The sequence below is a fragment of the Poecilia formosa genome, unplaced genomic scaffold (assembly GCF_000485575.1).
Source record: "Poecilia formosa unplaced genomic scaffold, Poecilia_formosa-5.1.2 Scaffold6, whole genome shotgun sequence".
In the NCBI taxonomy this organism is placed as follows: domain Eukaryota; kingdom Metazoa; phylum Chordata; class Actinopteri; order Cyprinodontiformes; family Poeciliidae; genus Poecilia; species Poecilia formosa.
This window is the reverse complement of record NW_006799945.1, coordinates 2,626,367-2,636,689: the sequence shown is the minus strand read 5'-3', so window position 1 is coordinate 2,636,689 and position 10,323 is coordinate 2,626,367. Positions and strand designations below refer to the sequence as shown.

Genomic DNA, 10,323 nt, shown 5'->3' with positions numbered 1-10,323 from the left:
TGTGTGTGTGTGTGTGTGTGTGTGTGTGTGTGTGTGTATGTTTATATATATAAACATATATGTAAAATCGCTGAATGAATGGATGGAGAAATTGATAGATTGATGGTTAGCAATTGACTGAATAGTTTGTCATAGCTTTAGCATAAATTGTTCTCATCCCTCAACCTCATGTTTACCTCAGAGCTGAGTTTCCAATTATTATTTCATATTCCTGGGGCAAAACGTTTCCAACACAGAGGCTGTAGCTGGTTGTGAATGCATTCTCATTATTTACTTCTTCAAAGTCCATCCTTTTCTGCATTGTCACTAAACATCCACACATCCATTACATTTAGTAATAGATATGCCTTGTCAAGAAAATAATCAGTTTTCTATTTATAGCAACAGGCAGCCGCCCCTCCGGTGTTTCAGACAAAATCCTCTATAGTGGTGAGTTTTTATTTTCCAGAAGTGTGGCTCCAACTGCTCCTTTAGTGTGTTTTAAAATCACTCATGTGCTTTGAAAAGGAATAGAAATGCTAGTTGAGATTTATCTGTGTCATACTTTTTTTATTTCTTAATACAATGAAATCTGACTTTTAGAAAACAAACATGGCCTAATGTGTGCTTATTAAGTACATCTGTTTTCCCTTACAGCTCAACAGGTAGCTGAATTAATAACTAGTTAAATAAAATGGCAGCTCGCACATCCATCCATGTAGTGACATAAACCAAAACAGTGTTATGCTATATATGCTACAGTCACAAGTTAGAAATGGTACAGAAAGGCTACATTTAAACCCGAATGCAAATTCCAACCTAATGATTTCTTTACCTGTCTTAAAAGCGCCTTATCAAAAGTTTGACATTTTAAAAGAGATATCAACAACTAAAGACCCTAAGTTGGCAAAACTAAGTTTTACAGGGTCAAGGCTGCTCAAATGTTATCTTATTTGGATAAGATAACATTCAAATAATGTTTGAATGAATGTTTTGAACTGAGCATAACTGAAGTAACAGTTCTTCCCACACTCTTAAAAGTTGAGGATGTGTTCTGTTTGTCTTTGCTACATGAAACACTGAAACCAAATGTTGATGTGCAGCACTGAATGGTCTCTAAAGCAGAAGTGAGATGATTTTAACCCACTGAAAATAACAAAAAGGAATAAGAGCTAAAGCAACAGTGTAGCAGTGAGCAAATAATTCAACACCTGCTTGTCAAATATCCCAAAAAGACCCAGATGAAAGGTCAGTGTTCACCTCCCCCCACCACCACCAGATGCGTACTTGCTCTGGCCTTTAGCCGATTAATTATCTCATAGTTTATGACACCAGGGTCGGTGTTCAGGCAATTGCATTACACCACATACTCCGAGCAATCTGGGGATTTTGTTCCTGCTGGACAGTCTGTTTGAGTATGTGTGTAAAATAAATAAGGGAGGAGACTCTTTACACATGTAAAGGGAAAGAGGAACTGCTTGTTATGTTCCAGCAGTTCCTTCATTTAGGTAAATTTGTTTAATTTGAGATGATCTACAACAGTAAGGCACAATGAACAGGGAACCACCCCGTGGCATGCTGCCCTATTTGCCTGAGCCTCTATCATTTCCTGGGTATAGCCAATAGCAATAAAGGAAGTGGTCTCACTGTCACAGAAACAGTTGGCACGGAAACAGCACATTACACCATCATCCAATCCCCCTCCCATTCCTTTGTCGTCATGTTTGTCCTCCCTCCCTGTGCCCTCCTCCTCCCTCCTCTCCCTGTCCTGCATGTTTTTTCACTCATCAATGAAATCACAACCAACCCTACTGCTGGCCCTCTCATGAAGAATATTACACCCTCAAAGAACAGATGATGGTTTGTTTTCAACCGAGCCGTCAGGGTGCGCAGCCTCCCCCCCCTGCAGTCAGAACAAGAATCGAAACAAAGATGCTGAAACCATCAACGTGTGTTTTCCCCCTTTTCTCTGTCACTCTCATGATTTAATCCTGACCTCCTCTCTCCCTTTCTCTCTCTCTCTCTCTTTTTCTCTCTCTCCACTGACTCCTCCCTCTGTTTCTGCCCTGCACTCCCTCTCTCTGCCTCTCCTTCTCCGACACACTCAAACACACACCCTCCACCCCCATCGCTGCAGTGTCTCAACTGCCTTGGAGCAAGCAAGAGAGGATACAGAACACAGACGGTTAGAAGACAGAGGAAGAGGGCCGCTGAAAGAGACGCACACAGACAGAGAGAGAGAGAGAGAGAGAAAGAGTGAGAGGCGTACTTTGTGTGTGCAGTGAAAATGAGGACGGCATGAAGATGAAGCAGAGGCACTGAAGGTGGATTGCACTGAGCCTTCTCCTTTCCCTGCAAGGGCTTGTCTGCAGTATCCTTTTGTAAACGGATGCTGGCTTGAGATCACGGTAAGCTGCTCTCACTGTGCCTTTTTTCTCTTATCTGCACGATGGGATCTCACTGGGACTGTTCTGCTGAAGCAGAATGATAAAATGGGAAGAGAGATGTTCAGAGATGGCACTAAAGCAGCCAGGCAGGCTGTCCAATCCCCTCCTCCACCCTCTTAGCTCAGTGCCAATGGACGCTGCTATCTTGCATTTGCAATTTGACTCATCATCTCCCTAGAGCATCTTTGATTCTTATAGAATGCCTTTATGTGAATACAGTGCTTAGTTTACGTAATATTGTATGTAGGACAAGTGGAGGATGCAGCAAAGGTGTGTGCATGTGTGTGCGTGCGTGGATGTGATCAGTCCAGGCCATAAGCTGTACAAACAGGGAGGGAAACAGGAGCATAAAACCCGCCATCACACAATCAAATGCTGAGCACAGCTGGGCTTCACCAGACAGCCAACGTGCACAGATCCCTAGGAGTTTGGGATAAGACGGCAAAATCGAGGCCCTGGAATCGCCGTGAGATTTTGCGAGTGAAGCTTCCCGTTTTTCTTTTTGCAGGGAGCCCATTTACATCGATTAATAACAATCTCCTTCTAGAACCATAATCCATTTGGTTTACTTGTGTCCAGCTGTTCATGGATCTACTGTAAATCTTGATGTGGGGAAGAGGACGGGAGGGGGCAGAAGGGAAGAGCGGCGCATGTTCGTTACCCCAGTGGGAGAGAAAAAAGCAGGACGGTTGTGACATTTTGTATCTCCACAGTCGTTCCTATTTACAAGAGCTTTACTGTATTTTATTTTCAGTGGGGGTTGGGATTTATTGTGTGGCACCAGAAGAACATGTGTGTTTGTGTACACTCTGTGTGTGTGTGTGTGTGTGTTTGCCTGACACACTCAAGAGAAAGAGTGAGAGAGAGGGGAAAAAAAAGAGAGAGCTTGTGCAAGGGAGCTGTTGAGGGGCTGGAGGGAGGGGGGTTAACAGTAGGGAGGCAGATGGGGCAGATGGGGCAGAGGGGCGGAGGTTGATGCAGCAGAGAGCAAGAGGGAGAAAAGAAGGAATGGAAGATTTGGTACAGATTGGATGGATGAGCAGGCAGGGTCGGCGGGTGTGGAGAGGGGGATAAAGGTGGAGGGGGTGGGGGGTGGTGGTGATAATTTCACGGTGGTGGAAAGGCAGCGCGTTGCTGAGCATGTGACACAGAACGCTAGATGAGTTGGCAAGCGATCCGTCCAAATGAGGCGCTGAGACATCTCTGAATCAAGACGAAGACAGTGGAAAACACAACCTCCTTCAACAAGTCCATCAAATCTGACACATTGGACACCTTTACCGAGCCTCTGGGATATTGGTGATTAGGGAACATTGGGACTTGACAGGAACATTAATCTTCTAGGCTAAATTTATAATGTAGCTCTAATTAGAAACTGGGCTTGGGATGGTTACTGACCCCGAGGTATTTCAAGGTGCAATAAACGAAAGGTTTCACAAGTGCAAACATTCTCTGTCAATATTCCAGCGGTTTTATTGACGAGATGCAAACGAAAGTGTCAAAGAGACTAGAGTTTTGAAGGTATTGCTGCCCGCCGCTTAGCTGCTGTCGGACAATATATCAAATTTCAACAGTCGTCATAACATTGTGTGCAATATTGCAACTGATAAGGACTTTTTGAATGCAACAACTGGTTTTCTTGTATTATAAATGCAATTATATTATTTGCATATTATTTACATGCCTTCAGCATGCAAATAATGTTTCGGGCCTGTTGGGTGGACTTTTACTGCCCTTGATGCCAACACTTGAGGAATGTCTTTATGATGCAGGAAAAGAGAAGTAAAGTTATAAAAAAATAAGTGGGTTAATTATAATCTATGTTGTTGTCACAATATGTAGGAACAGTATTTTAATTAAATGTTTTCCTGATATCGCACATGGCCCTACTAGTATTACCTACTCACAGAGAAAAAATGCTTTTATGAAATATTTCGAGCCACTAAAACACAGGTAATCAAGAATTGAACACTAAAAGAGCCACGCCTTTCATTCTTACCAAGGTAACACCAATTTAAAACTTCATTTGGTAACCCACAGGTTTAAATGTGTTTGATAAAAGCACGTGGAGTGACTATCTACTTAGTGTCTATACCTTGTCAGCGGTGGTAAGAGTTTGATCCATAATCAGTAGGTTGCCGGTTTGAGTCCCCGCTCTGTGTGTCTCAGTTGTTGCGTCCTTCACCCGCCTTGTCTGCTGGTGCTGTTCAGGCAGCCTGGTGGTGCTGGTGCCTGGCAACTGTGGCTACTATCCAGTACCTTTCCACTATTAGCATGTGAATGGGTGAATGACTGAATGTAGTGTAAAGTGCAGTGGCCTATGCAAGTGCAGGCCATTTGTAGGAGGGTTGACACCGATCTCCAGCAATCATTGGACAGGATGCAGGTACAGCTTGGACAGTTTGTTGGTGCATGACAGGGCAACACAGACACATGTAGGGCAAACAAGCACACACACACACACACACACACACACACACACACACACACACACACACACACACACACACACTCAGTCCTATTGGCAATCTAGAAAGACCATGTAACTGAACATACATATTTTGGAGTATGGGAGGAAGTTGAGCTTCCTATAGAGGAGTATTTCCCAGCTCTGACCCTCCATTCACACTGCTGTGCAAGTTTTAGATGTTTTCCTGCTTTTGCACACCTGTTTCATATGATTGTAGTTCAATCAAAGCCTGTTAATCAGCTATAGATTGAAAGAAGGTGTGCTGAAGCAGACAAACACCTAAAACATGCAGGGCAGTGTGCCTGGAGGACCAGGGTTAGGAAACACTACTATAAAGAACCTTTGCATGCAGAAATGACCTGACCAGGATTTGAACCCGTGACCTTCATCGACAGTGTCAAGTCAACAGTGCAAACAACTGAACTACTGTGGAGCTCGCAATGAGATCAAGGTATGCATTTTTGCCTGAAACCTTTGTGGTATTATTGATACTTATGGTGCTTTTACTCAAAGTTATTATACCATGAGAATGTTATACCAGCTAGTGCCTGTTAGAAACTGTTTACTCTTACCTCTTTGTAGAGGAAATGTAACCTGAGAAGACCCAATTCTGTTTGCTTAAGCTGCAAGGAGGTAATACAAACTTTTGCCTTAACTATATACTATTGAATACAGTTATATAAATGGATTTTGTTTCTGGGCTGCACAGTGGCGCAGTTGGTAGAGCTGTTGCCTTGCAGCAAGAAGGTTCTGGGTTTGATTCCCAGCCTGGGATCTTTTTGCATGGAGTTTGCATGTTCTCCCTGTGCAAGCGTGGGTTCTCTCCGGGTACTCTGGCTTCCTCCCACAGTCCAAAAACATGACTGTCAGGTTAATTGGTTTCTCTCAATTCTCCTTAGGTGTGAGTGTGTGTATGCATGGTTGTCTTTCTCTGTGTTGCCCTGCGACAGACTGGCGACCTTTCCAGGGTGACCCCGCCTCTCGCCCGGAAAGTTAGCTAGAGATAGGCACCTCCTGACCCCACTAAGGGACAAGGGTGTACAGAAAATGGATGGATGGATTTTTTTTTTCCAAAATACACAACTGAGATGAAGTGCAATAATGTTAGCGCTTTCTTGGAAGTACTTGTGCAATTAATTTTGCAGATCCTTCGTGGCGCCATCATGTAAATATGTTGTGGCCACATCAGTTACTGGAATAAACACAAAATCTGTGGGCTGCAACACAGCAGCTGGCAGATAAAGTGGTAGCACAATGTTAGCTGTTTAACATGCAAACAACCGTTTGTGTTTGTGGTGTTTTTGTCTGGTGAAGATCTTGCTTTCTATTTCATCTTCCATGTAGCTGAAATGCCGTTTTAGAGATGGGTTGGTAAGCATTCAATGTAAGAACAAAGAACACATCTTCAAGTGATAGTTTAGATAATATGAAGTGAATCTCTGTTAATTTATTATCAGTGACAGTTTCCTTACCTGTAGAAAGATTTCATATTTATGTGAGTTTGTAGTCAAAAAATAACTACAAACTCACAGTTGTTAGCCGTCCACTGTTAGCATATTCCTTCAACTTTGTGCTATTTTCTTATAGAACAAAATATGTGTTACTACAGACCAGCACTAATTGTCAGTCTGTTTTAATGGTGAGTTTATTTTTGTCACAGAAGTTTGAGGTCAGATTTGGAAATTGCATCACACTTGAGTTTAAGGCATTTCCAACTCTACCCCTCCTAACCATGACTCCTTAATTAAGACTGAAGTAACCTTCTGAATTATGTTATAGTGATTCTTGTGTAACAGCATCAAATATGACGCGTTCTTGTGCATTTACAGTCCTCATAAGTATTTGTCAATTCAGGCACATGATGCTGTCACGAGTCTAATGCAGCACAATTATGTGCACATTGATGGACAAAAACATCCCCACCAGCAACAAACATGACAATTATCTTTTGTAAAAGATCTTCAGCCTTTGACTCCTCCACAAACTCAGTCATATCACATCCTTCTACTGCAGGTCAGTGAATGATAAACAACACCAACTTCAAGGAGCCTCATGTGAAAAGATGCAACATTTCAGCTTTTAAAAAGTCCAGCACAACCAGGTTTGACTGATTTGTGACAAATGCTAGCTGAAAAATGGGAGGCCACCCTTCAGCAGTGTTTGACCTGGCTGGTGACCAGCATGACGAGGAGCTGTCTGGCTCTCATGTGGTTCTTCCAAGTGCTTCTCAGGCTTGTGCTTGTAAATGGAATAAATGGTTAAATTGTCAGGCTGTCTTGTTTTTTCAAATTTGAATAATCTATCTAAAAAAAAAGAAAGAAAAACACCTTTCAAGAGGAATAAGGCGTTGACATAGAGGGTTTGGCAAGCTTTTCACAAGTGCACTTCTCATCCTAGATTGCATTTTTGTTAAAAATATGGCACCATTCAAAGCTAAATCAACAGACTCCATAGCAGTAAATGATCTATTAAGAACCACAATTGTTGCAACAAAAGAATGATTAAAAAAAATTCAAACAAGAATGTCCTTATTTACTATAATAAGCATAAAACAGAAGTCCTGAGTGACACTGGGTTTAAAGTGATCACAACATTCAACAACGTGCGATATGTCTGCGCTTCTCAAGGGTCATGAAACCCGTCACCACACCCTGGTAGGTTCTATCTAAAGCTTTTGCGAGCAGAAGTACTCTGACATAGATTCAACCGCCCAAACCACCAAGAAAAGAAAACGCTGCACTGCACACAAACGAACCATTCCTCCAACTAAATCAGTCAAATTATTGTTCTTTTTGCTGAACTGGTGCTGGATAGTGTGCTGCAGTTTAAGGAGTTTCTGGTGTGGCAAACCATATGCTGACTTGACCTCCTCTCACCTCTTTTGTTGCTTGCAACCTCCATTAAACTGTGTGACATAATCACAGGAGACAGACTTGGGTTTTTAAAGAGGCAGTGGCTTGTTGAGGAAGCAATTCTTGCACAGAGGAGTTTAATGTCACAGACCAGTGCACTTTAGGCCGTTTTTTCTTTTCACCTCGTAGGTGAGCACACCAGCAGTTTGGACAATTAAACTTAGCTCTATTACAGTAAAGTGCCAAGGGGCCCAGGCTTAGTTCCCTCTGCTACCTACTTAATAAAATGATTAATCTGAGATGTCATTCATTTCCTCAAGAGGGAACGGAAGAATTATCTAAGAAATCTTTGACATTTCCGCAGGAATAGAGCTATGTTAAAGTTTATTTTTAACACCGTCTAAAATGAGTCAAACCACAGAGAAATGTGTTATTATTCAGAGTGGAATGACAGCCCCTTGCTCTGATTTAGCTGGCACAGCACCTCTGTTTGTTTTGGGTCTTCAATCCCAGTCAGTTACTGGGACAAAGTGTCATCGCCATGAAGATGTGGTTTGGCAGCCTTTTCTCTTAGATGGACATCAGCACAGAGATAGGGCTTTAAATTAATTACCTGAACCTTATTTATCTTTCAAAGGTATTCATGCCCTTGCAGTATCACACGTCTTATCAAGTTACAACAACATTAAATCAAGTTACAAACTCTTATGTGCTCTGCTGTTGTTTTGTGTGATAGACCAGCAAAAAAAAAAAACAGCACAAAACTCTGACAACCTTAAATGAGATTCGGTGCATGAAAGCATTTAGCTTCAGAGGTCATGTAAGCATCAAATGCAGTGGTCCTCAAAGCCAGGCCTTCAACTTTTAGATGTGTCCCTAGTCCAACATTCCTGAATTAAATTCCTAAACCAGTGTTTCCCAACCGTGGTCCTCAAGGCACACTAACCTGCATGTTTTAGATGTTCCCCTGCTTCAACACACCCCATTCAGATGATTGCAATTCAGCAAAACCCTGTTAATCAGTCACCAATTGCAATCATGTGTGCTGAAGCAGGGGAACATCTAAAACATGCAGGTTAGTGTGCCTTGAGGACCACGGTTGGGAAACGCTGTCCTAAACTACCTCCTTAGCAAGCAGTCAAGTTCTCCAAAGTCGTGTTAATGACCCAATTATTTAACTCAGGTGTGTTGAAGAAGGGACAAAACCTGCAGGACCGGCCCTTGAGGACTGGATTCGAAGAACTCTGCTCTATGCACTGAGATTTTGAACTGACTTATTTGGGCTGAAGTATGATCATTTCATTTATATTCCTAAGTTGAAGGTTAGTGGACATCCCCCAAAAGACTGCAATTACATTGAAAGAAGGTTCTACAAGGAATAAAAATGGAGGGCAAAATTTTGACTTTTATTTTTCAAAAATTTAGAAACCCATGCTGGACAAAACTCCAAAACGTTCAAGAGTCATAAACACTTTTACAAGGCAGTACAACAGCTACAGTAAACATCCACGAGGATGGCCGCCTATTGAATTGAACTAAATCTTAGGACTGGCAGTGGGTGGGATCTGTGTGAACAAGCGAGGATTAGGTTATCTTTTGGTGTTGCATAAAAACAACACGGGCTCAATTCATCCCTCCCTGTCTCTTTGCCCTCCTTTCTAATCGTTGCTGGTACTTGCACACAGGGGCCTGTCTGTTTTCCCGCTGCTGCTGAGCGAGACGGCCTTACTTCCAGCTCTCAAATTTGAGTGATGAGAGGGCAGAGCAGAGGGGACTAACAGAGAAACTTTGTGTTCCACTGCACACACATAACAGCAGTCATATGACAACAAGGAGGTGGAGGAGACAGGGAGGGGGAAGATGAGGGCGAGCTGTGGCCTTCCACTGGCAAGGGTTGGTGTTAAAGAAAAATCAAAGTGCTCCATATTTTATGTGCGCTTACGCTGGGTGAGTGGACGTAAAAGTCTTTGTGGACACATGAGGGTGGGAATGTGTTGCTGTATTTGGGTGTTGTTGTTTATCTATTAGTTTGGGTCTTACACTGCCCTCTTTCCTGGATCATCTTGGGTCTTTAAATATTAAAGACCCCATAAAATGCGGGGTCCACCGCCCCCCATGCAGGGGCTGTTGCCTCTCCTTGCGTTCATGAGTCTCTTGCTTTGGTATGTCAGTTCTCTGTCTGCTGGGGTGTGGTGGGTCTCTGTGTCCATGGACGGATCTACTCCAGCATAGCTGGTTGCCAGTGGAGCCTGGGGGCTTGTCACTGTGGCCCCTGGGGCTTCTGCATTGTGGCTGCTGGGGGGTTCCTCCAGGGCTCTCCTCTGCTCCGCTCTGGAATGGGGGATGCGGTTATCCCTGTGATGATGCTCCCGGGGCTCTGTGCTCAGGGGCCCTCTGGATGTCTGTGGCTTTGGTCTCTCTCATGTCTGCTTCAGGTCCTGGAGGGCAGGTCTGTGGTTCCCCACACCCGGTACTGAACATTGTTATGGAGAAACCAAATATAGACAAACACGCTCACAACCAACATCCAAAAATGTTTAGGATCAGGTGTTTATAGATGCACTCTCAGTTGGGC

At 43.2% G+C, this 10,323-nt stretch overlaps 1 protein-coding gene across 1 annotated transcript in view; it reads left to right on the top strand.

The window, feature by feature from the left end:
• Window positions 1–2,059: 2,059 nt before the first annotated feature.
• Window positions 2,060–10,323, top strand: part of gnaz (guanine nucleotide binding protein (G protein), alpha z polypeptide) — a 41,445-nt gene continuing 33,181 nt past the window's right edge. Inside the window, exon 1 of the mRNA XM_007567041.2 lies at window positions 2,060–2,387. The gene's annotated coding sequence lies outside the window, so the exon portion shown is untranslated. The remainder of the gene's footprint in view (window positions 2,388–10,323) is intronic.